Below are 25,489 nucleotides of genomic sequence, written 5' to 3' on the forward strand. Positions count from 1 at the left end.
AACAGAATATTGCATGCGTTTTCGTAATTAGCAGCGTTTAGTTACGCAATTAATAAGATTCTCTCGGGAAACAATAGCCGTATAACAGAGTTGTATAGCCATTGTAGTATTAATTAACAAAGTGCGGATCGCAGCGCATCGCGTAATATAACCAATTTGTGCTTCTTTAAAGACAGATACTGTTCCACACATGAAAGATTGTCATAAATATACGTCTGAAAAGTGGATATATCGCTCGATGCGGTACGCGCTATCATTAGAAGAACCGGTCACGTCAATTAAACTGGTTGGCCTGTAACGCCGGCAATTATATGAGAGCATCTTCGCCGCGATAGTTATTCCGTCATTAGTGCCCGAAATAGAGCGTCACGCGCTCCAGAGATGGACGCTCGGGAGTTTCGTGGAAACCATCGGGAGAATAAAGTCGATTAACGGGGCAAATTTCGCGTGGGCCTCCACAAAAGCGGGATACAATGTAAGGAGTCTCGAAATAGCGACCTCCTCGCGGCACTTTGTAGCCGGAATGAGGTCAGAAGTTCCCGGAACTTCCCATATCGAGTTCGCGGATAGGATCAAAGCAACCATGGTTTTGAGTTCCCAGAGGAACGTTTCCAGGATTTGTTCCTTTGAATCGAGTCTTTCGTAGATTTAAAGGGTATGCTTGAAGCAGTAAAAATGACTATACTCTTCAGAGAAGATTGCAAGTAAGGCAGTAAATGTGAAGAGGCCATAAACCTTTACATATAAGTTACGTAATTTAAATAAAAGAAGCTTGATGGAGAGAGAGAGAGAGAAAAAAAAGAGAATATCAGCAAATGTCAGATTTATTATTCATTAAAATAAAATCTTTCATTTTCCTCTTTCAAGCTGAGCCAGTGGTTGAATCCTCTCTCGCTAGAAGGAAATACTTTCGTAGTCGGGAGTTTTCCGAGCTTAAAGTAGGTCAGAAGAAACGGTGGCCTCTTGACGTTTACATTTTGCCGCCCTAAAATGTAAGCGGCGTTCGTTCGATAATAGGTATTTTGTACGTTGCAAAAATATACACGTCGTTCGTCCTTCCAAAAGCGGATTTTCCGTTCCGGCTAATTCTTTATTCATGAGGTCCAATTATCGTCAGACCAATCATCGTATGCTATCCGCGTGCTCGCTACCTGCTCCTGGCAGATATTCGATATTCAGTGTTGCATAATTGACCGGAGAAGAGATATCTACTCGAAATCCGATCGTTCTTCGTTTCTCTTTACACCGCGAATCTCGATCCTAACAATTTCTCTCGTTTCTCGCACGCTAATCGCTGAACGCTAGAATGTCCGCGACGATATAGCGGTTACCCGGTTTTATCTCGTCGTACGTAAGATACGTACGATATCTAGCGATCGAGCCAATTGCACGGTGCATATATCCATTCATTGCAGCGACCGCTGCAATTCCGTCCCAAATAAATATCGAATTACCGACGTATCGCACACGATACGATTTCTAGATACGGTAGTTTCTTGCGCGTATCCATGTACGAGCTGTGTTTAATAGCTCGTATTCTCGCCGCAGATTCGACGTTAAATGTGTGACTATCTGATTCTCGTCCCAGGTTTATCTTGAAATTAGGTCCTATCGCGTCTGGGCGCAAATACTGGGATTAGACAAGTTATATTTAATGAACCTATATTAAAGTGGATCGCTAAATATAATTGGTTGACCAGTGCAATGTGCAGTATCACGCATTTCTTAGTAGAATTATTAAATAAAAATAATTATTACAATAATTAGTACAGAGCACTAGCGGATCCTGGGGGGGGGGTTAACCCCCCCCCCCCTGGAAATTAAAAGAAACAGTTTTGCTGAATTTGTTTAAAAAATATAAGTAAAGAAAAACAAACATTAAAGAGCTATCGACGTCGTTGATCCTGGAATAAATAAATCTAATCATGAAACCAAAAATATTAAATAAAATAATTTTGCAAACCCCCCCCCCCCCCCCCCTCCCCCATTATCGGCGTCAGGATCCGCTAATGGTACAGATATACTATATCAATGTTATAAATTTATTTTTCAATTCCTCATAATTTCGTAGTATTTATAGCCCTATTTATACTATAGCCTTAGTTTATTATAGCCTTATTTTTTCCGAGATCCATAAAACTTCGCGCTAAACCAGGACTCTCGAGAAGCGAATCTTCCCTCGAATCCCTTTCGACTGCAAGCATCCACCTGATGATAGACATAACCCGTCCTCCATCCCCTTAATGACACCGAACAAACGGCATCAAATATAAGCGAGGCGAGGGTGCCTTTCGCTATTCGGCACAGCTTTCAGTACTATTATGAAAGGGGAAAAAGAGCGAACGAGCTACCTTCAAAGACGGGAGAGATGATCAGTTTACTGAGAGTGGTAGAAAGAGATAGAGGGGAAAAAGTAAATATTCTCGAATCATACAACTTCGCGCCTTTGAGGGATTTCTTAGACGATCACAAAAATGTTTCTGTCGTTGCATCGCGAAATTATTAAATATCGTCGTATATTCCAAGAAAGAAGATTTTTTATTACAAGATCTATATTTATATTATATTTTTATCATCACTATCTCGCTCTCTTATTTGCTATGTGATCCGTATTTTCTGAATATATATCATCATAACAGTTTCCTCTTTGAGAGAAAGAAATCTTGTTTTCTCAATAATAATCAGCGAATGTATTGAGTTACGTAATATTGATAAAATATATTAAATTACATTACATCTTTCTTGATTACCAATGCTTTTCAAAATAGAAAAAGAAAATTAATGAATAATTTTATTTCGATCTTTATCGCCAGAATTTTCATCGAGAATTTAAAAACTGATGTTTGAACTAAATTTTCGCTAAGAAAAGAAAAAAGCTTGGAAAGCTCCATATTTCAACATAATGTTCACTATTTGCTTATCTCTTTCGTGAAGCTCTCAGTGTAGTTTTACTTATGCATACGTTTTATATGTACCTATCATACAGAATAAACCAAAAATTGTCGCATAACAGCAAGTTTAAATAAAAATAGTATAAAAAACAATTTGATAAAAAAATAAGCTTATTATATTTATAATAAATTAGAAAGCAGTATCGCATTATTTCAGCAAAATAATGTCACTTCTCTGAAAATCATATTTGTTCTTTTAATCTTGGCATATTTTGCAATTTTACAAATAATGCACTCAATCCGCGATCTTTTTTTTTTTGTACTAACTAAGAGGCTGTATAAAAAGCCAAATAAAGTATCTAGTGTATGTCATTAAAAACGAAAAACCGAAAATTTTATGACATCCGCTTTTGCGAGACTGATGCTGTGGGGTAAAACTTCCCGGCGCCCGGACCCCGACAAGGAATCCGTTTAATTTCAAGAGACCCCATAAAGGTTATACGCTAGGGCGTTCGTTGTACGCTCAACGCAGGAAATACGCCCTCGTAAAATAGAGAAGGTAGAAGAAAAAAAAGTGAAGAGAAGAAAGGAAGGAGAAAGAGTGAGCGGTATGGAAACGCACACCGACGCATGTCCGTCGCGTAGATGTGTAAGCGAAACAATAGCAGAACTTCCGAGCTTCGGGAGTTTCCGAGCACGCTTCTAAGGAGATGAACAGTGAACGAGAAGACAGGACGAGGGACAAAGAATACCTCTACCGGTGAAAAAAAAGGAAGCAAGGACGAGGAGAACAATGCCGATGAATCCCGGGGCGTATTTTGCTCGCGCGTGGACACGCATACTATGCGTGCGCGAATGTAAAGCGAAAGGGATGAAAGGCGCGGATGTATTAGGTATAAAGTTTCTGAGTAACACTGTGGTAGAGAATTAGACGAACGAAAGAAAAAAAGGGAGATAAGAGGAAAAAAATAGGCAAGAGTACGTAAAATTAGAATGGCGTATTGATGGATGACTGTTAAAAATCGTATAGAAATAAATAGCACATTTTCAACGGACAGAAAAACTTATATATCTTTGATTTGCGGAATAGAATCAGTTTTTAAAAAGATTATAAATAGTTTTCACGGTAGAAAATAAAGTATATATGCATATTTTTTCTTTCGAAAAAATTATAAGAATGTTTTTGCAGAAAAAGAGTATCCTTTTCAGATATAATAATTTTATTATAATATACGATTAGCTGTAACACTCGATGGTTTCGGACAGAATCGAACGACCTTTGGAGGAAAACGCAGAATACGAATACATTTTCAAACTTGGTCTCGGTAAAAGGATTCGCGATCGGGGAGCAACATCAATCCTTTCTCGCATAGAGAGAGAGAGAGAGAGAGAGAGAGAGAGAGAGAGAGGGATTATTAGGGTGCGTTGGCCCCGAGGGTGAACTATGCGCGGAAACCTTGTGAAGTTGTCACGATGCAACGGTTCAAGTGAGGCGAGACCCTCGAGAGGTCAAAAGTTCGTTCTCTTTGCGTGCACCCTGCGTGACATCTTCGAGGATCGACGATGGTGTTCCTGTCGCCTGGCAACGCTTGGTTCGGTCGCGGAGGAAAAAGAGGACATGGTAGAGTCGATCCACTCTCTCTCTCTCTCTCTCTCTCTCTCTCTCTCTTTCTCTTTCTCTCTCCTCTCCGAAGAGGAGTCACTCTTTTCTCTCAACCCTCTTCGCGTCCTTTCCTCCCTACGAATGGCTTTATTCCCTCGCGCCACTCGACTCTCATCGCCAAGTGGCGGGCGCCACCTTAATTGGACCGTGGCAATCGCCGGAGTCAGCCGCCCTCCTGCGAGGGTCCGAGCGAGGGCGGGAATCCGAAAAAGCCTCTTTCAGAGTACCCTTCCTGCTTTGGGGCTGCATCTTTCAGAAGCTATCGTCGTCGAGGCAACTACAGCCCCGAGTCGGTCGGAATCGTTTGCAAACGTTCTCAACCCTTTGATTCCAGCTCCAACTTTATCGTTGAATTCATGCAAGTTTTAATAAAAATCGCAAGATAAAATATGCGGAGATATTGATCGTAATTACAAGTTTGTATTATCGAATTCAGATAGACCAGACTATTTAAAATATTAACCTTCAATATTCCTTTTTTATATGAAATATTTACAAAGGCATTAACATTGGCTTTCTTGAAGATGGCATACTTAGAATACAATTAAGCAAATTTTGCAGAAAATAGATGCTCTCAAGAGAAAGAGACAGAGAGAGAGAGAGAGAGAGAGAGAGAGAGAGAGAGAGAGAGAGAGAGAGAGAGAGAGAGAGAGAGAGAGAGAGAGAGAGAATCATTATTTTTACAATTTATATTTAAATTATATTTTATATTAAATTCTGTATATAATGTATATGTAAAAGATAGAAGTAAAATACATATAAAATTTTTTATACGTTTTTTACATGTTTTATTTTCATTTTTTTATATACTTTATATATGTTAAAATGCACATTTTATGAGGTTCGTCAATGCTATAAAGGTGTCTCTCGATCTGTGTCTTTCATAGTAAACCGCTACCATAAAATTTCAAAGATAAACGCGTGCTCATAATTCCCGCTGTAATTCGACCGTGACTCGAGGAAGATTGCAACGTTCATGAGTACATATTACATCACTACAATATATCGTTCGTGAATAATGCGATTTTAGCTTCGTGATCTTGTTGATATAGATCGCTCTATTATAGTTAATAATTAATATATAATTATTATATTATATTTCGAGATTATTATTGTAATCTCTTCATAAGATGAAGAAAAACATATTTTTTCTGTAATGTATATATTGAAAAGCAGAAATAATTTTTAAATAGATTTAATGCAAACTTTTTATTGTATATATCTACTTTTATATAAACTAAATTGAATAATTTATATTAATCAGAAAAAACGAAAGTGCACGTAGAAGTCAGAAGTTAAGTGGAAACATTTCTTAAATTAATTCTAAATTCTCTCATTAAAAGTGAGAGAAATTCTTACAGACTTACTTTAAATGTCAATTTAATTAAAGTAACTTCCTCACTTAATTAGCTCCACAAATAATTATTCTGATTGCGAATTATAAAGATAAAGATGCATATATTCGCGATGTCGAGAAGAAATAGAAAGAATGTGATACAATTTATTTCATTAGCAGTTTAAAAAATGATTAATAAATGAAAAGTGCGTATTGAATAATTAATCACGTTATTACGCTAATTGAATAAATTCTAGAAAATTGAGATCACAAGTAAAATATCATTATATACATATTATGGCTATAATTGTGCAAAAATATATATACTTTAATCGCTTTATTTTTATAGCCGACAAAACGAAATATTATCGCGTACGAACATCCCTTAGAGTAATTAGGAAATACAGTGTCCAGTTTTCATGGTTTTCCGCGTAAGCTTTATCTTGAGGTAATTATACGTCGGGGGAACTAATTACACATGTTCACCCGTTAATTTTACATGAGTTATACAACCCGCCAGTGAAAATTTATATTCCTAAATTATGTACACACGCAACCTCATATAATGATGATAAAAGATCATTCAGCAGTTAAAAGATTATTCAGCAAGATTTGAACATTGAAGAACGAAAAATCTTGATTCTACATTCGCGATAATTAAATAAATAAGAAATCGAAATCATGTATATACTCCAAATTATTTTGCTAAATTGTACATTAAATATCGACTCAATATAAAAGAAACTACTTATTATCAATTATCATTTGTGCAAATTTTCTATAGCAAAATATTACCTATTTATACATTATTCGTAACACATAAATATTATTTGATTTCTGATCATGTGAATATATGATACATTTGAGACTACGTAATTTATATATTTATATATTTATATATAACAATTTAATATTATTATTATTAAAATATGATCTTTGCATACATTTCTTTTCTAACAATAGTATCGAAAATTACTCCCACCGCAATTCGATACAACTTTGAAATATCGATCGCAATTTCAGCGCCTTGGAAATGGCACGTATCATCCAGCCCACGTGATCGTTTCCCAATCTGAACGCGGTCGAACAATTGCGGAGTTGCGGTCGAAATTGTCCAACACGCGCCAATACACAACTTCTCTCTAGATCCGTATCCGGCATATATATCCGATCCGTAATAGCTAAAGGGCATTCTATCTAGAACCCGCGTTACTAGATGTAACCGACGCGTTTTGGCCCGCTGCTTGCGGCATCCGATACCGAGCGTCGAAGCCGAGCTTGAAAGCCGGTCGTGCACGCGCGGTATTCCCCGGATTCAATAAAAGCGACGGCAGGCAGGCAGGTACGGCGTAGCCTCGTAAACGGGTAATCTGCTATTCAGGTCATAACCTAGCACACGTCGAGCTGGGACGAGGTCGTTTTCCCGGCAGCCATTCTGGATTCTCTTCTATCCAGGGATTCCGCGAGGTACGACGAGGCCGAAGGACCGAGACGAGATGCTAACAGAGAAAAGAGGTATCTCTCGCTCTCTCCCTCTCCCTCTTGGCTGCTTTTTCCAGCATGTTTATGCCCAGCGACAGCCAATCGCACGTCGACAAATGCGGCCCTTAATATCGCACTGGGCGATTCCCAAAGTCAGATTATCGGAAATCTATTACGATTTTGGGGGAAATTTATTGGGGTCGCGGATGCGCTTCGAAATTTCGTCTTTCGCGAAGAGCCTCTTATTGGAATCCATAATCTATCGCGAAAGTTGGCGTGATTGATGGCGCGAGCGTCATAATACCATTGATCCGTGACTTAGATGATCGGATTAATCTCTCTCTCTCTCGATAGAACATATTTTTGCTCTTCCATTTTCAATCTGCCCTATTTACGCGAACCATCTAATATTCACTCTGACATAAAATTAAAAAAAAACAGAATTTTAACTATTTTCGTTCAACTATTCTATAATTTTGACGATTATACACAGCTCCGTCACTCTTTCACCGAAATACTGACGAGAGAAACTATTTATTCTCTAGTCCGTCACGCGGCTGATATATCTCGTGAATTAAAATCGAGAGATAAGATAAAATATTCAATCACGATTGTGCCTCTTCCGACTTACGATGGAGCTTATTATAATTGCGGAATTGATCACAACGTTGGAATGCAATAATAAATGCATTCACGAGAGTCGCAGACGCAGAGTCTTTTAAGATCACGCGTGTGACTTATATCTCCTCGTAGACAGTTTATAAAAAAAATATGTAGAACAATAATTTTTTTTCGCGCACGTACGGCTAATTAACATGCACAGGATACGCGGATTTTTTGCGTTTTTCCCTGATAGATATGCGTTATTATTTCTTGCTTCGATTGCTTGGCATTCGGTATGTAACAAATAGATATGTAAAAGGAAAAGAAAAGAAGATAAGTTTTGTCATCTCGTTTACCCGCGGCAAATATCGGAAAATCGAGAGCCAATTCTAGAATTTCGTTAAAACTTCAGAATCAAGGGCTGACTTTAATATGAAAAATTTTGAAAATCAAAAACCAATATTGGCATCTTATCCTAATCATATATTTTCAGCGTAATGCAATATGATCCCTAAAGAGTATTAGAGCAAAACTCAATTTTAAATTGAATCTAAAATTGACAATTTATATTCGGAATATTTTCTTATTTTATTCGTAAAAAAATTCTATGAATTCAAACATGTCGCGATTATTAAAAGGACAAATTACAATTCTTATAACATTATTTATTAAATAGTTAGTAATTAAGTAAAAGAAGAAGATACAGCAGGAGTAATGCATGATTCGGAGTCGTCTTTAGTTGACGATTACATAGGATGTTCAGTAGATTATGCGATTCGCAAGATGCATGCACGCTATAAATGTGCAAGGAGGATATATACAACCTAACAGGTTTCCACCTATGCCGCACATACATTGATACGCACACGTACCTATCTGTTGTACGAACCGAGGCATATACGGGCTCGTAGAGATGCAATGATATACATAAATGTATGGATGTATGAACGAGCGTAGGCTTCGCGGAGTTGCTAGGTGTGACCGATCTCTAAACTCTTCCTCACTGATACTCAAAGCTGTGCCGAGACATGCATCCGACAGAATAAATTGCTGCGATTTTATTACGCATTGTAATTGCAATTTATACGGCGGATGTTGTCTTTCCGGAAATCTATATTTTAAAACTTCCACATGGGAGGTTCAAAAAGGATTAATGTAGAGTGGAGTTTACATCTTATTATCTTAAATTAAGTAAATAACTAACAATAAAATATTATTGGTATTTTTTTATAATATACTATTCGAAATTCGCATAAGATACAGCTGACCTATACAAGGCTATACTAATTAGAAAAGTTAGAAAAATAAAAGTGTTAACGAAATAAAATTTAGTACTAAAATAAGCTATTACATCAAACATATATTTACGTCACTCTCAGTATACTAATATATTTCATATTTCTCTCTATTGCATATCTCTGAGACGAGATATTTCAAGAGAATATTCTCGCAGTAAGTTGACTTGTGATAGTTGATTCGTGGAGTTGACTTTTATATCATCCGTGTTAACTCTCGAAGTAACACGGCATACGTAATTTATTCCGATCACAGATCTTGGAAGGTGATAACTAAATCGGAATTTACGAAAGCGGGAGACAGCTTATGCAAATGTTTCGCAACCGTGATTCGTAAACGACATTCTACGAGAAAATTTCGTAGTTTGCTATTTATTATTTTAATCGACAATGCATTAACGTGTCGACGTGTCATTTGCAAAATGGCGGAAGCGATGATGAATTAACGAGAATTCATTATAGAATGTATATGTTACACGCGCGAGGTCATCTAAAAATTGTGGCCACGTGATATTTTAAATATAGCATTAAATTTAGCGCTATAATTCATAGCTACAATAAATCATGAAGATTTACATCTCATTTACATATCTCTGGAAAAATAGCGGTGATTCTAACAATCGAAAATAAATACAATTCTGCGCAAGTGTCGTTTAAACTCTCTCGGATTTCTTTTCACTTATACGATTTATCATTTTCTTTTTCCATCTCGATCAATTTCTGCACATAAACTCTGCAGCGGATCAATGCACTTCGCAAGCTCACTTCCGCTCCGTGGATACACATACATACACACATATACACACACAAACGCACACGCGCATCTGTTGGATTGCACTGCATCCAATAATGATTAATCCAGGATCACTAATGTTTCTCACCGCTTCCAGCTTCTAGTTCGAAGCAATTAGCCACGCGACTGCTATCGATCTTCGATGCAGTCGAGAGACTCGATCTGCTGATTCCGGAAATTTGCGACAGAAGATTAACGTATTTTTGCGCTTTTTGCGGAAGTAATACTAAACCTCTAAGGCGATAAATTATATCGAAACTTCTTTTTCTTAAATAGGAAACGCACTCGTTTGACATAGATAGTAGAATGTAGAAATGAATATACGCGCGATCGCGATTTAAATTATATTTTATTCTGCATAAATTTTGATAATGAGATTAATATTTTCATTTCGATCTAATACTTTCAATTGAAGAGTTTCGACGTTTAATCAGATTGCACATAAATCATTACAATTTGTATCGGAAAAATGAATTATTACAAGATAATGACAATATATAATTATAAAGTATTATGTATGATTTATATTCAACGAATTCTTGCTATACTGCAGGCACTTTTAGATTTTCTATGCTAAAACGAAAACGTGAAAAAAAAGCGTGTTATCCGCGCGATCCAATATAAATACGTGAGAAATCACTTGGGATAGCGCGGTCGCGTTGCGCAATATTTCGAAATCTTTGTAATGGTGCCGCGTATATCTCCGAACTCCCACCATCCCGTAACCATTATGAAACAAAGGGCATCAAAATGCAGGACCGAAAACGCGACGAGACTTGTTGCGACGATGAAAAATTCATCGGAAACATTCATACGTTGCATGTCGCATGTCGTACGGCCGGAAAAAAGTCAGACCGGCAATTTCGCGTAAATAAAAAATAGCTCAAACGCGAACGAGAAAAAAAAACGGAAAAAAAAGAGAACAATACTTTTTAGCCCCGATACCGTTTTATGTGAATAACAGATTGATCGTACACAAGCCACGAACTCGTTTTGCCGGTTTGTGTCATCGGGCTATCCGCATACAGCTCGTTTCACCCTCTTGCCACGTGTGCGCGCGCCTATCTCCGTCGATATAAATCGATAGATACCGGGCACAGCCAGCCACTTTCTACGCTCTTGGATCGTCTCGCGAGTCCTACCGTTTCACTCTATCCTCTCGAGGCGAGGTTACGCTCCTTTCTGCGGGTCCAGGTGAATAACCACCTCGTACCTTCGGCAAGGCCGGTTATCGTCATTAACCGGAATCTTTTCAGGCGGAATCCCCAACCGCGTGGGACGATCAAAATTCAGTTCGGAGACCCAGCTTCTTTTTTTCTATTTAAGTTTTTTTTTAGACAGCGCTTTCCACCCGAGTCTCTAATTCGGCAATTGAAGAAGGATTTTAATAGAAAATAAACAAACTAAATAGCCTATTCTGTGAATTGTTTAAAATAAATAAGAGGTAATATTCAATACGATCATTATGATTATAGAAACTAGTATAAGAGAAATTGAACATTATTTTCGAAATAGACCACCTAACCATTGGCATTGTGCATTATAAGATAAGAATTTTCTAAAAAAAAAAAAAAAAGAAGGAAAAAATTGATCCATTCCGTGTTGTACATTTTAGTTTTAAAATTAATCATAGCGAATATTAATAAAAAATAATTATATTTTCATATACTAACCGCGAACTATTTTTGATATATCTATTATCATGAAAACTTGGAATTGAAATGCGTGATTAAAGTATTTTTATAAAACTAAAATAAAGATAAAATAATATAATGTATAAAAATAATTGATAATTGATTATTATTTTAATATTAATAATTGGTTATATAATGTTGATTTAATTCGAATGCATTATTGAAATAAGAAAAATCGCGCGTTTCGCTCTAATATATATTTTCTATTATGATTAAAAAATTATGTATGTTGAAACAGAAATGTCGGTGAATGCACTATGAGGACGAAAGAATAATTGGCAATTTTAAAATGCCACTAATTATTTTAAATGTACAAGTGTTGAGGCGTTCATATTAAAAGTAATATAAGTATATAAAAAAATAAGTATGTTTTTTTACTTATTTATTATATGCTATTTATTCTGGCCGATAACTCATATGATGAAATAAAACGCATGAACCCACATGCTTAATAATAAGCATTCTCGAGAATTATCAATAGGATCATTAAAAACTATTACAAATTCATAACGGTATCGAATCGATAATTCGATTTCTACTCATCTGAGATTCATAGGAAACGAGTTGTATACATGTCAGAAATACCGCGACGCTTACGCAGGCAAAGGTGAAGCGAGAAGATGAGCCACGCGTTTTCCATCTTGGAGGTAAAATCAGACGGGTGGATCGAGGAGGGTCTGGGCTATAAGTGGTCCAATCTACCGGTCGTGAAACGGTTTCGTGTGGACCGATGATATTACGAAGGGACAGAAGAGGATGCCGAACAGGCAGGTTGCCGTCAAGAGTTCGACGACGGGCAGGTGCACCTTTCTCGCGCAGAGTAGGGCAAACAAAGGATCTCAGAATCCTCCTGGCGACCGGTATTCCGGAGCAGAAGACCGCAGCAATGATGGCAAACCCGATGGATTCCACCGTCGAACAAATCTCTCAAGTGAATGGTCTGGCGATACGCTCTGCACGACCACTAAACACTATACGCTATGGAATTTCACGCTATTGTCTGTTCGGGGTGGTTGCACCAACTCGCCAAAGCTGGTCGAGATTGGGACATTTAAAACTGCCCTCCAGTCGAACAGGTTTTGAGAGAATTACCTTTTTAATCCTCGTTCCGAAAAAAAATAAATAACGAAAGCGATACTGAATTCGTTTCTCTTTCAAAAGTCTATTATTAGAAAGTTTTGACTTTCTTGAAAATGATGGAAATAAGTCGGTCGATTTTAAATATAAATTTTCTTATTATAAAAACTATATTTCTATAAATCGATTTTAAGGAAATTAAAACTTAATTCTATAAATTATATAAAGTACTGTTTTTTTTTATTGTAATAAATAAATTTACTTTTGAGTTCTCTTTCTATAGGATTATTATCAAGATATAAAATTAAGATTTTCTAAATATTCCTCGAATAATCAATAATTTAATGAAAATAAATCACAAACGCTTCTGTTCGAAATATCGGAGAACCTTGTTAAGAGGATTTCGTTAAAAATACCGCATATATAGGTATATAATTCGACGTAGCGGTGTCCTTGCGGCAGCCTCCTTCGCTAAGAAGCATTATCGATATAAGAACATACTATCATCGCGACGACGGGGGATCGTTACGTGCCTTGCGCGATCATTCGTTCGATCGATCGATCGATCGATGCCGGAGGATTTGGCGCGGATAGCGGTGCTACCAAACCGCCACGTGCAAACGGATAGCAGCTCGCCTTTCACGGGCGACTTACTCTTCGCCCGGACCTGCAATCAGGGCAAGATTGTAGACATCTGCCGACCATCTGCCGGCAGCAGCCTTCCGGAGGGCCGGCGACCGCTCCCCTACCGCGTCTCTCCCTTTCGGTTCCGCGTCCCTTCATCTCTCGCCTGCAAAATGCGCTCTCGTTGCAAGCAAGGTGCACGAACGCACCGAAATCGCACGCACGAGGCCGTAGATTTGTGCCGCTCTTTCTTGTTGCTCGTCTCTGCGAGCGTCGAGATTGTACACGCGAGCAAGGTGCGATCCAGATTTATAATGACGTAAGCGTGCGCGCGCGCGTCTCGTAAATATATGTTGCTGATACTGCTTTATGCTGATGCCATTCGATTTATTCGCGGTAAACTCCAAATACCTACGACAGACTTTTCGAATCACGACGTCAAACGCGAGAAAATTCTCCGACACTCAACACTTGCTGTGACGACTTGTCATTTACGAAATTGTTCTGCCGCAATAAAACAAATTCGTAAAGTATATAGCGAGGGATCTATTAGTCTTTAATTAGTTGACTTGTGTACAATAATGAAGTAAAAGAACAGAAAAGATATTTTAGAAACTTAACAGTGAGAACGATTTTAATATTGCATATATAATTATATACAATACATCCCGATATTAAAATTTTGATTTTTATGCCTTAGATTTTTTATGTTTCAAATTATTTTTACAATTAATCTTATCAATTTTCAAAATTTATTATAATTTTTCTTATATCATAATTTCTTCATTTGAAATGAAATCGATAAAACCATAATGACCATATATAATGAATATTACTATAATAAGACAATTAATAACCCAAAATATAATGAGTAATTTTGTGTTTTTTGTGGCATAAATTCATGCAATTTTGAAAAGCGGTATGTATTATTACACCACATACACTTTCCAATTTATGCCAAGCGTCCTTTTGCAATCAACTCATCGATGTATTGTATCATCAATTATAAGCGTAATGACGATCTGGAATATTGCCTCGTTGCCGCCAGGTGTAAAATCACAGTGCCGCCAAGCACCAGGTGTATGTAACCCGGAGCGGAGATGCGGAATCGGACTCCGCATCGGTCGACTGGTGAGATTAATTTAACGACCGCGCGCAGGACTATAAACTGCGCGGAGGTTAATTCCTAATTAGTACAGTCCGTACGTACCTCAAAGGCGCATACGCAATGCGTAACGCTCGGGGAAACAAGCGCAGCAATCTCTCATTTGGAACTATAGCGTTTCTTGCGAGAGCGCCGTATATCGATTAATCAAATGATGAATTGAATGCTCAATTTTATCGCGAGAACTTTGATTAATCGCGGCGAAATAAGGACCTAGTTTCGTCGAAGCCTTGCGTCGTGCGTCGCAAGTCATTAACGAGCGGATAATAAATCATCGGAGTAAATCGCGAAGGTAATACGAGATCGTCGCGCGTCTCTTATCTCTCCATAAATGTTTCTTACGCTAGGATAATGAGTAACGAGGGTAAAATAATGCCTAATGAGCTTTTGAGAACGCTCCCCCATTTACTGTTGCAAGTGTCTCCGGTCTCGCTCTTTGTCGCCTTTTTTCGTCAATCGGTGATTATTATTTCTACCGTTCTTAACCGTGTATCCCCATGACGCTTTCTCGAATCCATAACCCGAAGGTCGTATAATGTATTCGTCGTATGCGTGGCTGGCGACATCGTGGCGACCGCCACAAATAAAGCGCAGACGGACGGATGGACGGACAGACGAATGGACAGACGGGGACGGTGCTGTATTTTTAGACTTTCTAACCACGGTGGAGCACGCTGCACAAGCTCGCTAAGGCGGGTATACGTGAGTACCAACGTTAAGAGAGATTACTATATATAAAATGGATTATAAAAAGTCGCGTATCTTATTCCAGTTTAATTTGAACATAATTATTCTCACGAAAAAATTTTAATAAGAAAGTCTAGACTTTTTACGCGCATGGAATTAATTACGTTTGGCAAGGATTCAAGTAGATTACAACAAATAATCTTACTATCTTCCATTAAGTATATTTTAAAAAATTTTAATTAATAATTTCGATATGTTATGGTATTGAGATGAGCGGGTCTTCTCTATTCTTTGAGTGCACTAATCTTTAGGTTGTCTATATGAGACATCTTGTATCTTATAATTAATTCTACTCTCCATTTTGGAACAAAATTCGATATTATATATATATCCGATTTGCATTTCACTCGTCATCACGTTACATAACGCGGCGTATAATAACTCAATAGATCTTATGAAGTCACTCGAGCGCTCATACGAAGTAATACCCGGTAATTCACGCGGGCGATATAGGACAACTCTTCTACGTGTACATACCTACATGGGCAAATCGTCGTCACCGTCGTCGTCCGTATACGTATATGCCGAGTACAGCCTGAAAAGAAAAACCTCAATTTAGTTTATAGTGTCAATTGAATGAACAGACAGGGTACGTGATTTATTTTTAGACCTGCATCATGCAGGGGACTCCGCTGCATTAAACGGTTACGTGTGTGCTCGTTCACGCACGAACGAGCTCATCTGCACCGCATCGACGAACGCAGAAAGCGACGTCACATGAGAGAGACACGCCTGCAACGATTACGTCGACGTGCAGTTTTCGTTTCCTCGACAGTACGGAAATAATTCAGTATCTCTTCCTATTTCATATATAACGCATGATATTTTTTTTAAATACCTATTCTAACTCGTCGTAGAAAAATATTATATTTTATCAGTCATCATGCTTTTTACAATAAAATAATATAGCTCTTCAAGTACATATGCTATTTTTCGAAATGCTATTGTAATTATATTTTCTCGTCAATTGAACCTCTTTTAATATCACGAATTATAGATTAATAAGATATGTCAAATCCAAGCTGTATCGAGCAAATTCGTCGTTTACGTCGAAGTTGCGAATATCTAACACAGGTCGATCATATTACTGGCCATTATCCGGTCAATACAAGTCTTACCAGATCAGTCGGATATCCACTCGACGAGCTTAGTTCCGAAAGATGAGAGCGATAGATTGCATTTCCGCAAAGTCTGCGCCGGGTGTTGGAAACGCTTACGATTTAGCACAAACTTGCGCCGAGGAATTCCAAAGGGGAATGGGATTGGTAAACTCAACTTTAGTAAGTAATAGAGGTTTAAACCCTCTACACTCGAGACCCGTGACGAAGGATTTACCTCAATCCTCAACCGAGGCTCACAACATCGAACTATACTAACTCGAATCTTGTGTCGAGCAACTTGCTTATCTTACGTAAAAATCAATGTCCTATACAGTTATTGCGAACTTTTCGCTTTCATTAATCCTCCATTAAATTCGCTATAGATTGGCAGCAATTTCATTCACTTTTCGATCTGCTAAAATTATAAAATTATAGACTTTGAAAATTTGTAATATTTTTTCTTTCGCAATCAATTATAATCGATGGAATTATACTCGAGTATCCTGACTTTCGCCTGGAAAGATTTATAATAAAAATGAAAAAACTTATGCCAAAAATGTAGCACGTCATTTATATATTAAATATATATTTAATATAGGATTAATAATTTTAGTAGAGTAATTTTTTAACTTTTTACATCTCTTTGCTTTTTCAAGAGTATACTAAATTACCTTATATATAATAAAAGCTAATATTATAATATTCGTGTCATAAGTTTATAAAATAGAAGCCTTCTTTATGTGTTACAATAAGAGAATTGATATAGTTTCAATTCTTTGCGTCTTATTCCGCATCGTTATTACCGAAACTTTTTGGATAATACTGTTCTTATATACGCTTCAACATTTTTGAGTTAATGATGACGAATGAAATCGGAGCACTCCGCCTACATCACGTTGCTCGTACGTATAACGATTTTAAACAAAGGGTGGAGACCTCTCCAAGATGAAGGGACGAGAAGGGAGCGAAGAAAGAGGAAGGAAGGAAGGGCAGCATCAAGAAAGGACGAAACGACGTCCCAGCCCTTTCGCGGCGACCGGGCAGGATCGATGGAGCGCGATTGAGGGTCCTCGAAGACAGGATCCGTCCTTCGATCCATATATACACCCGCCCGCGCGCACGTATAAAAACCCACGCGGCCTGTCGACTTCCGGTCCCCGGGCGACCGATGCAACCCGGGGCTTTAAGCTCGGCACAGCGAAGCCTCGGGAGTTTTTACGAGCACAGTTTATGGAAGCGAGCCAGCTGGGCTCGCGATAAACTCGCTATACCTATACCTATCTACGAAGTATTATGTATGCGTGTAAACGCGCGCGTTCACACAAAACACACAGAACACACGCGCGTATAAAAACACATATACATTCGAAGACACATACGCAACAATGAAAGCACATTCCCATATATCGCAGATGCATGTGTGTGCGATTTCGAATGCGGATATACGAGTGGATATATATATGCGCACGCATGCATACATACACGTGTAAAATTGCATCCCGCAACTCTGGAGCGCTGCACATGTGCGATGAATTCACGTGTGTAACACACGCGGCACAGTATTGCCTAAAGCCGCGTCGTTTGGATGGTCGCAGCCGCCAAACGATGGCCCGTGCCAAAAACTTCCGTTTACTATTGCAGGAAAATGTTGATTGGAGTATCGTTGTGAGTGATATGTGACTTTGAAACGTTTTCGTTAGATATATCATGTAACATGTCAGGTATGCAGTTAGATGCACATTTTTGGACATTTTTAGATTATAGTTTAGATAGAGATCGTAAAATGTGAAATTCTGAAAAACATTTTTGAGAAATGTGAAATATCCATAAATCTTTAAATCGAATACATGCAACATAAAGTATTATATAATCAAAAGTATATGATAAAAATGATAATGATGACATATAAAGTATCAGAGATTATTGTTAATATTTCATTATTCAAATTTAGTGGGAAAAATAGGGAGTGTGTATAATAGAGACAAAAAGATAAATTCCTAGCGCGAATTCCTGCGTTCGATGATACAAAAATATAGTCGACGATTTCCGACTTACAATTAATGCCTCGCATCGCTTTCATCTATACCTTCTCGCGAAATGAATGACTTTAAGTCCCGTGCTCGCGCGTGAGAACTCTCATTCGAGAGTTGGCGGTGAATGGTTATATTCTTTAGTGTTGGTGGAGGCCGCACGACGACCTTTCAACCGCACCCAGCTTGAGTCGCTGTCAGGACCCATTGAGAAAATTGATACGAATGGTTCTAGCGAACAGTCGTGACTCGTATGAACGACATACATCACATTAAATCGAGCTTCTTGCGTTACTTGTCTATGCGTTAAAATGCCGTCACGCTTCATTCGCGACAACGGCAAACTTAATCGTGCACAATCGCGACTATTGCTGTGGCGGAGAAAAAAAAGCTCTTAGGCTGATGCAGATAATAATCGGCGCGCCCGAATTAGTCCGAAATCGTCCATGCTTATCGTGCACGCAGTAGATAATGACGAGCAGTCGAACGCGTTTCTATACATGGGATGGATACATCAAGAGGATTAAATGAAGCGCGGACGACACGCGTTTGACCGAAATGCAAATTCGGTCACGTCGAATTAAACCGACCATCGTACAGGCGCCAGTCGCGCGCTCGATGTGCGACGCGAGGGCGTCAATTACGAATGCACGAAACGCGTTTTCAAACGCGATTGATGTTAAACGGCACGCATACCGAGCTCTCAGAATTTAGCGAATAATCCGTGCAATTGTATTCGCGCTGCATTCCTTAATTGTGATAAAACTTGTCGATATGTTTTCAAATATCCTATATTTTAATTTACCTTAATTATTACGTTTGTTCTCTTCTTGTTTTATTTAAACATTTATATACATATACGAAGGTGTGATAAATTAGATAGGAATTTGTAATTTTGATAGGCAATAGAGAATTTTAACATGTGCGTTAAGAAAGGCTGCTTTCGCGAGAAAATCAAAATGATCCAGATTAAAATGATTCTGTGCTGTGATTGGTCAAATCTGAAATTTCACTGAATTTCATTGAAATTGAACTGAATGAAATTCAGTGAAATTTCAGATTTGACCAATCACAGCACAGGATCATTTTAATCTGGATTATTTTGATTTTCTCGCGAAAGCAGCCAAAATAACGGGAGGGCATCAATTACGAAATGCACGCATTTTTAAACGCGATTGATGTTAAACGCATATCAAGCTTTCAGAATTTAGCGAATAATCCGCGCAATTATATTCGCTGCATTCCTTGCAATAAAACTTGTCGAAATATGTTTTCAAATATTCTATATTTTAATTTACCTTAATTATTGTGTTTATTCTCTTCTTGTTTTATTTAAACATTTATTATGTACACAGAGGCGTAATAAATTATATAGAAATTTATAGTTTAATTTAAATTGATAGGCAATTAAAGAATATTAACAATGTGCATTAAAAAAATAACAATGTAAAATCAACTTAATTTTTCTTAATCTTTTTACATAATTTCATTTTCCACTGAATTATTCCACTAGATGTATAAACTTCAATTACTCAACAAGCGAACGACGCTATATAATATTTGGTGGAATATAAACAATGATACAAATGAGGCAAGTAAATTCTGATAAAAGCTCACTTGGCACACGGCCAATGCTTGAAGATTCCGCATTCGATGGCCGTAAATTTTTCGATAGATTCACTCCATTATTTACAAAATGTAATTGACGGTTGCGTCGTCGTAGCATCCGCATTTGTTTCGCGACGCTAATAACCGGGGACGTAAAGAGAAACGGGTGTGTGAAGTTGGCACCCCTATGTTATGCTATCATAGTTCTGTTAAGAGTTCTGAGTTATTTAGAACCATAGAAAGAGTTCTTGATCATTTTTAGAAATAGTTCCGGTCATTACGATAACGAAAATCAGTTTTAAAAAATAGGGGTGCCAACTTCACATTTTTTTTACACATTGAGTTCTAATAGTTTTGAACAGAGTTTTAAGGTTCTTTTAAATAGTTATATAGTTCCTGATTATTTTTTGAAAGAGTTCTGCAATTTTTAGATAAAAAAACGTATCTTTGATATTGAAAGTATGTTTCTTTATCTCTATAAAAATTGCAAAACTCTTTCAAAAAATAATCAGGAACTGTGTAACTATTAAACAATTTAAATTTACTCACCTCACGGTTGCTCCTTTGTTGCCCGATGCCTCCCCGGGCCTCCTTCTCGTACAAGTTTCGAAACACTTGCACTCGCGTTACTTTTTTTCGTTCGCGACGCGCGGCGACGCCCGGGTTTTAGCTATCACAATCTTCGACGCGTTTCGGTAAAACGCGAGATTCGCGAGAGCTTATTCGCGCGCGAATAAGCTCTCGCGAGTCTCGCGTTTTACCGAAACGCGTCGAATATTGTGATAGCTAAAACCCGGGCGTCGCCGCGCGTCGCCAACGAAAAAAAGTAACGCGAGTGCAAGTGTTTCGAAACTTGTATGAGAAGGAGGCATCGGGCAACAAAGGAGCAACCGTGAGGTGAGTAAATTTAAATTGTTTAATAGTTACATAGTTCCTGATTATTTTTTGAAAGAGTTTTGCAATTTTTATAGAGATAAAAAAACATACTTTCAATATCGAAGATATTTTTAAAATATCAAGTTCTGGGGAAAGACGTTAGAGTTCTGAATCGTACTCGATAAGACAAGAAAAAACGTGAAAACCGCATGGCTCTATCTATTATAGTTTCGAAGAGATTGATTTTTTAAAATTAATCCACTTTTACGAAACATTTCGAAAATCACGAGTTCTGGTCGAAAATGCTGGAGTTTTGAATTATACACGATAAAACAAGAAAAAAAAGGGGAAACCGCATAGCTCTATACCTGTTATAATTTCCGAGGTATCGATTTTTTTAATTCATCGGAACGTAGAATGTGAATTTTGCGACGTAGGTATGTCAAGTCGACGTATGACATACGTGAAGGTACGTTTTTTTATCTAAAAATTGCAGAATTCTTTCAAAAAATAATCAGGAACTATATAACTATTTAAAAGAACCTTAAAACTCTGCTCAAAACTATTGGAACTCGATGTGTAAAAAAATGTGAAGTTGGCAGCCCTATTTTTTGAAACTGATTTTCGTTATCGTAATGACCGGAACTATTTCTAAAAATGATCAACAACTCTTCCTATGGTTCTAAATAACTCAGAACTCTTAACAGAACTATGATAGCATAACATAGAGGTGCCAACTTCACACACCCAAGAGAAACTTGGAAAAAAATTATAACTCGACAAAAGAAACGAAAAGTCAGGAAGTCGGAGGATTCTTACGCACGAGAGGGATCGTGACAAAAGGTCACACCGCATTTGCGACAAGACAAACTTTTCAGGGTGACTTCAAAAAGTTACTCTATTTACGAACGAGAAAGAATAGAATAAACAAAAAGATGTCCTCTCACGCAAAAAAAATAAAATAAAATAAAATAATAATTTCTATATTAATATATCCTCATTGTCGAAAAATATACTTAAAATAAATAGATACATATAGAATAGATTAAATTTATAAAATTATTTAACGATATAGGTATATATAAAATCTAACGATTTTTCTTAACATCTTTTTTTACTACGCTTCAAATTTAAATCCGAAAGCTTTGAAGACAAAGACAAAATATCAACCTCTTTTTTCCGAAACAAAAATACATAACGCGATTGTATAAAGTTCTCCCGAAATTGTCATATGTACGAAACATCAACGGAGCAAAATGATGACATCTTCTAAAACGAGAGCATCGGTTCGGCAGCGTTTTCGAGAATAGATAGAATCCGCAGTCAGTTAGCAGCTGCCAAGTCGAGATAATTTACATTCTAGCTCCGTCACATACGCTCTCAATTAAATAGTGTCATTTTGGAATCTCTGACAAGCATCCGGAATAAGCGCGTGATCTCTCAGAGAAATTTTACGATCGCGTATATCTAATTGTAAGTCTATCCGGTAAACGAAGCAACTTAATTCTGAAAATTGTCCCGAGATATTTTCTAATTTAATTACTTTCTAAGTCAATTACTTAAATCTCTTTAATTATTTTACTTCTGCTATTTTATTTCTGTTATTTGTAATAGATGCATTATAAATCTTTAATCTGAGTTGAAGATTAAAAAACGGTTCTATATATATAGTTTTATATATACCATACGATATAATGAACATAAACACAACTGAGACTATATACACACATACATAACTATTTGAAAAAAATATTTCATTAATTTATTCGCTAAATTTCAATCGCAGCGAGATCAAACTTTTAAACTTTTCTTCATAACTTTCTGCGAAAAATCGCTTATAGAGTTATAAACCGGAGGTCACCAGCGTGCGAAAATATGCAACTCAAACATGACAACTTAAATTGAGATTCGATTAACCGATAATGTGAGTACGATCGAAAATAGCCACAGTTTATCGGATCACACGGTGAGTATCATCAACTACGAGAGAAGGTAAGCGACGAGATAGATTATAATATGCCAGCAAGAGAATTTCTCGTGATTTCACGATGTTCTCGGTGGCATCGCTGCTGGTTTTCTCGCCGTTGTGTTATCGCACAGACACGTGCCACTTTGGCATACGCTACGTGTATGCATGGTGTTATCATCATCGACCGCGATAGGTTAAACCTCGATGGCACATTTTATATCGGCGAGGGAAACGCCGTTCGATTAAACTTCCGCACGCGACCGAATTATGCAAATCCCGGGAAACTGGTCCCCGATAATCTCGCGTCACCGCACGGCATTATTGCCGCTGATTCGCGATTTTTTTTATCGATTTTAAAATAAATCGACCGATTAACGAAATATAACAGAGGCGTGTCGAAGGATTAATTGAATCGTTTAAAATTTATGGACAAGCCGATCGGATACTCTATTCGCGTGGATCACATCCTAGAAAATGTACAGAGTATGTCGAAAAACTGAATATTTTATAATACGATAAAATTCTCCGCGATCTTCTAAAATGTTTCTTTGCCAAAAGAAAGAGTCAACATTTAATAAAAGTTATTTCATACAACGAAAAATAATGATGTAAATATAATAAAATTATATATGTATCCTTCTTTGAATTTAAAGTAGATTTGTATCAAACAAAATTTGATTTTAATTTGTACTCGAGTATATCTTGATATAATGAATTTCTAGTTTTCTATTATTACATTTAAGAAGTTTATTGACTTTACATATATAATTAAATATTCTCATATCACATGTAACTAACGTTTATAACTGATCTTTTATCTGTAGATGTGAAAAAAATGGCAAATCCTGCATGCTTATATTATCATAACCGGATCCAAAGTGTTAAGCACACTAAGCTTAACATATCTCGAGTTCTGGATTATATAGCGATCAACTATCTCGAATGAATTGCGTTTGATAAATTCCGCGGATGCCGTTGTACATTGCCAGCAATAGACGTATATCTTTGTCTTTTATACAGTGGCGTATCTAATTTTTTTTTCCACTATCTCTAGACACACAAATGCGCATTTTCTTTCAACCAGATGTTGAAGTAGCAACGTAACAGTATATATCTTTGCATCCAAAAACATGATTAACGATGGTTAACTTTCATGTATCACTGAAACTTGTCTGCTTTTTAAGAGATATACAAATGAAAAATATACACAAAAAAATATTTGTCATATGTCATGTATAAAAAAAGATATACATGATTCGAAAAAAAAAGATTATCATTATTTTATCTTTTTTAATTTTAAAAGCCATTATAATATTAAATTATGATTTTTACATAGATTAATGGCAATGCAGACTTTAGTCAGGATTTCAACAGAGATTATCAGAATATACACCACTGCGTTTATACTTAACGTGTGCGCACTAGTCGCTTACGTATATGTATATGTGTGAATATTGTGTGTATATATACGTGCGTGTGTACGGAAACATGGCTATGTGTATAAAGCGTGCCAGACGACCGGCGCCACAAGGAATCCCCACGCACACCTGAATGCCGACCGAATGGCGACCGCTTGCGTAAGAGTCCGACGAACGATCGTTGAGTCGAGTCATTCTAAGATTTCCACAGAGCTCGTCAAGCGAGCCAAGTGGGAAAAGCCTCGGGAAAAAAAGTTTAAGAAAATCTAGCAACACACGCGCGTGTAATAGCAATTCGAACACTTTAATCTTTCTCAATTTCAAATAATATATGTGTTATATATTTTCAAATAAAGATAAATTTAAAATTTTGAAAAAAAGAAAGAAAAAAAATTATTTTTAACATTTAAAATATCAAAAATGTATTTCTTCTTTTATTATATTTTATATTTTATGCAATTTACGTAATTTTTAATTTACACTGACATGCCGTTTAAAGTTCCTTCACAAATCTTTATTACAAATTTCTATTAGAGATGTGAAAATGCGAATAGTAAGTATGATGAGTTATCGCTGAAACGTGTCATATATCGTAGTGGTAATTGCATGATAAATTATGATGAAACTTCCGCAACAAGAAATGCATCTGCTATACTAGCTAACTATAACGCGAGAAACTGTTACTATTATTATGCTCTAACGACTAGACAGCGACCGTTTAATAAGCCCGAACACGTACAGATTACAGGACAATTCATACATCCGTTGATTAATACATCGTGACGGTGAGGAAGACCTCGCGCATTCACAGTACAATTTCTTTCTATTACGCATCCTGATTATACGTTTACTGCGCGATCCTTGAACCTCATAGGAATTATGATTCCGAGGTTTATTCTTATACCTCACGTAATCTCGTATTTATCGAGATTTTTCATTGCGAATCATCATCGAATGTTTAACTGCCGCATGCATTTTTACGTATTTATCTAGAAAGAGAAGAGAGAATCCAATTTTAACGCTGTCAATTTATTTATATTTCCAGATTTATTCAATTCCGAAATCATTTTTAGAAAATAATTTTGGAGAATATTTTAAAATATGAACATATTCATAAA

At 36.9% G+C, this 25,489-nt stretch overlaps 2 long non-coding RNA genes across 12 annotated transcripts in view; one reads left to right on the top strand and one right to left on the bottom strand.

Moving 5' to 3' along the window:
• Window positions 1-25,489, bottom strand: part of LOC145948968 (uncharacterized) — a 124,060-nt gene that overhangs the window by 23,612 nt on the left and 74,959 nt on the right. For 7 of the 9 annotated variants that reach the window (XR_014427508.1, XR_014427511.1, XR_014427514.1 and 4 more), the window contains one exon: window positions 15,848-15,905. The exons of the other annotated variants lie outside the window; for them this stretch is intronic. This is a non-coding gene — a long non-coding RNA (uncharacterized LOC145948968). The remainder of the gene's footprint in view (window positions 1-15,847; window positions 15,906-25,489) is intronic. 9 annotated transcript variants of the gene reach the window in all.
• Window positions 1-25,489, top strand: part of LOC145948970 (uncharacterized) — a 94,379-nt gene that overhangs the window by 21,977 nt on the left and 46,913 nt on the right. The gene's annotated exons all lie outside the window — the stretch shown is intronic.

This window comes from Prenolepis imparis, unplaced genomic scaffold (genome assembly GCF_030444845.1).
Source record: "Prenolepis imparis isolate NDT839.2.m4 unplaced genomic scaffold, iyPreImpa1.0 SCAF_2, whole genome shotgun sequence".
Classification (NCBI taxonomy): Eukaryota; Metazoa; Arthropoda; class Insecta; order Hymenoptera; family Formicidae; genus Prenolepis; species Prenolepis imparis.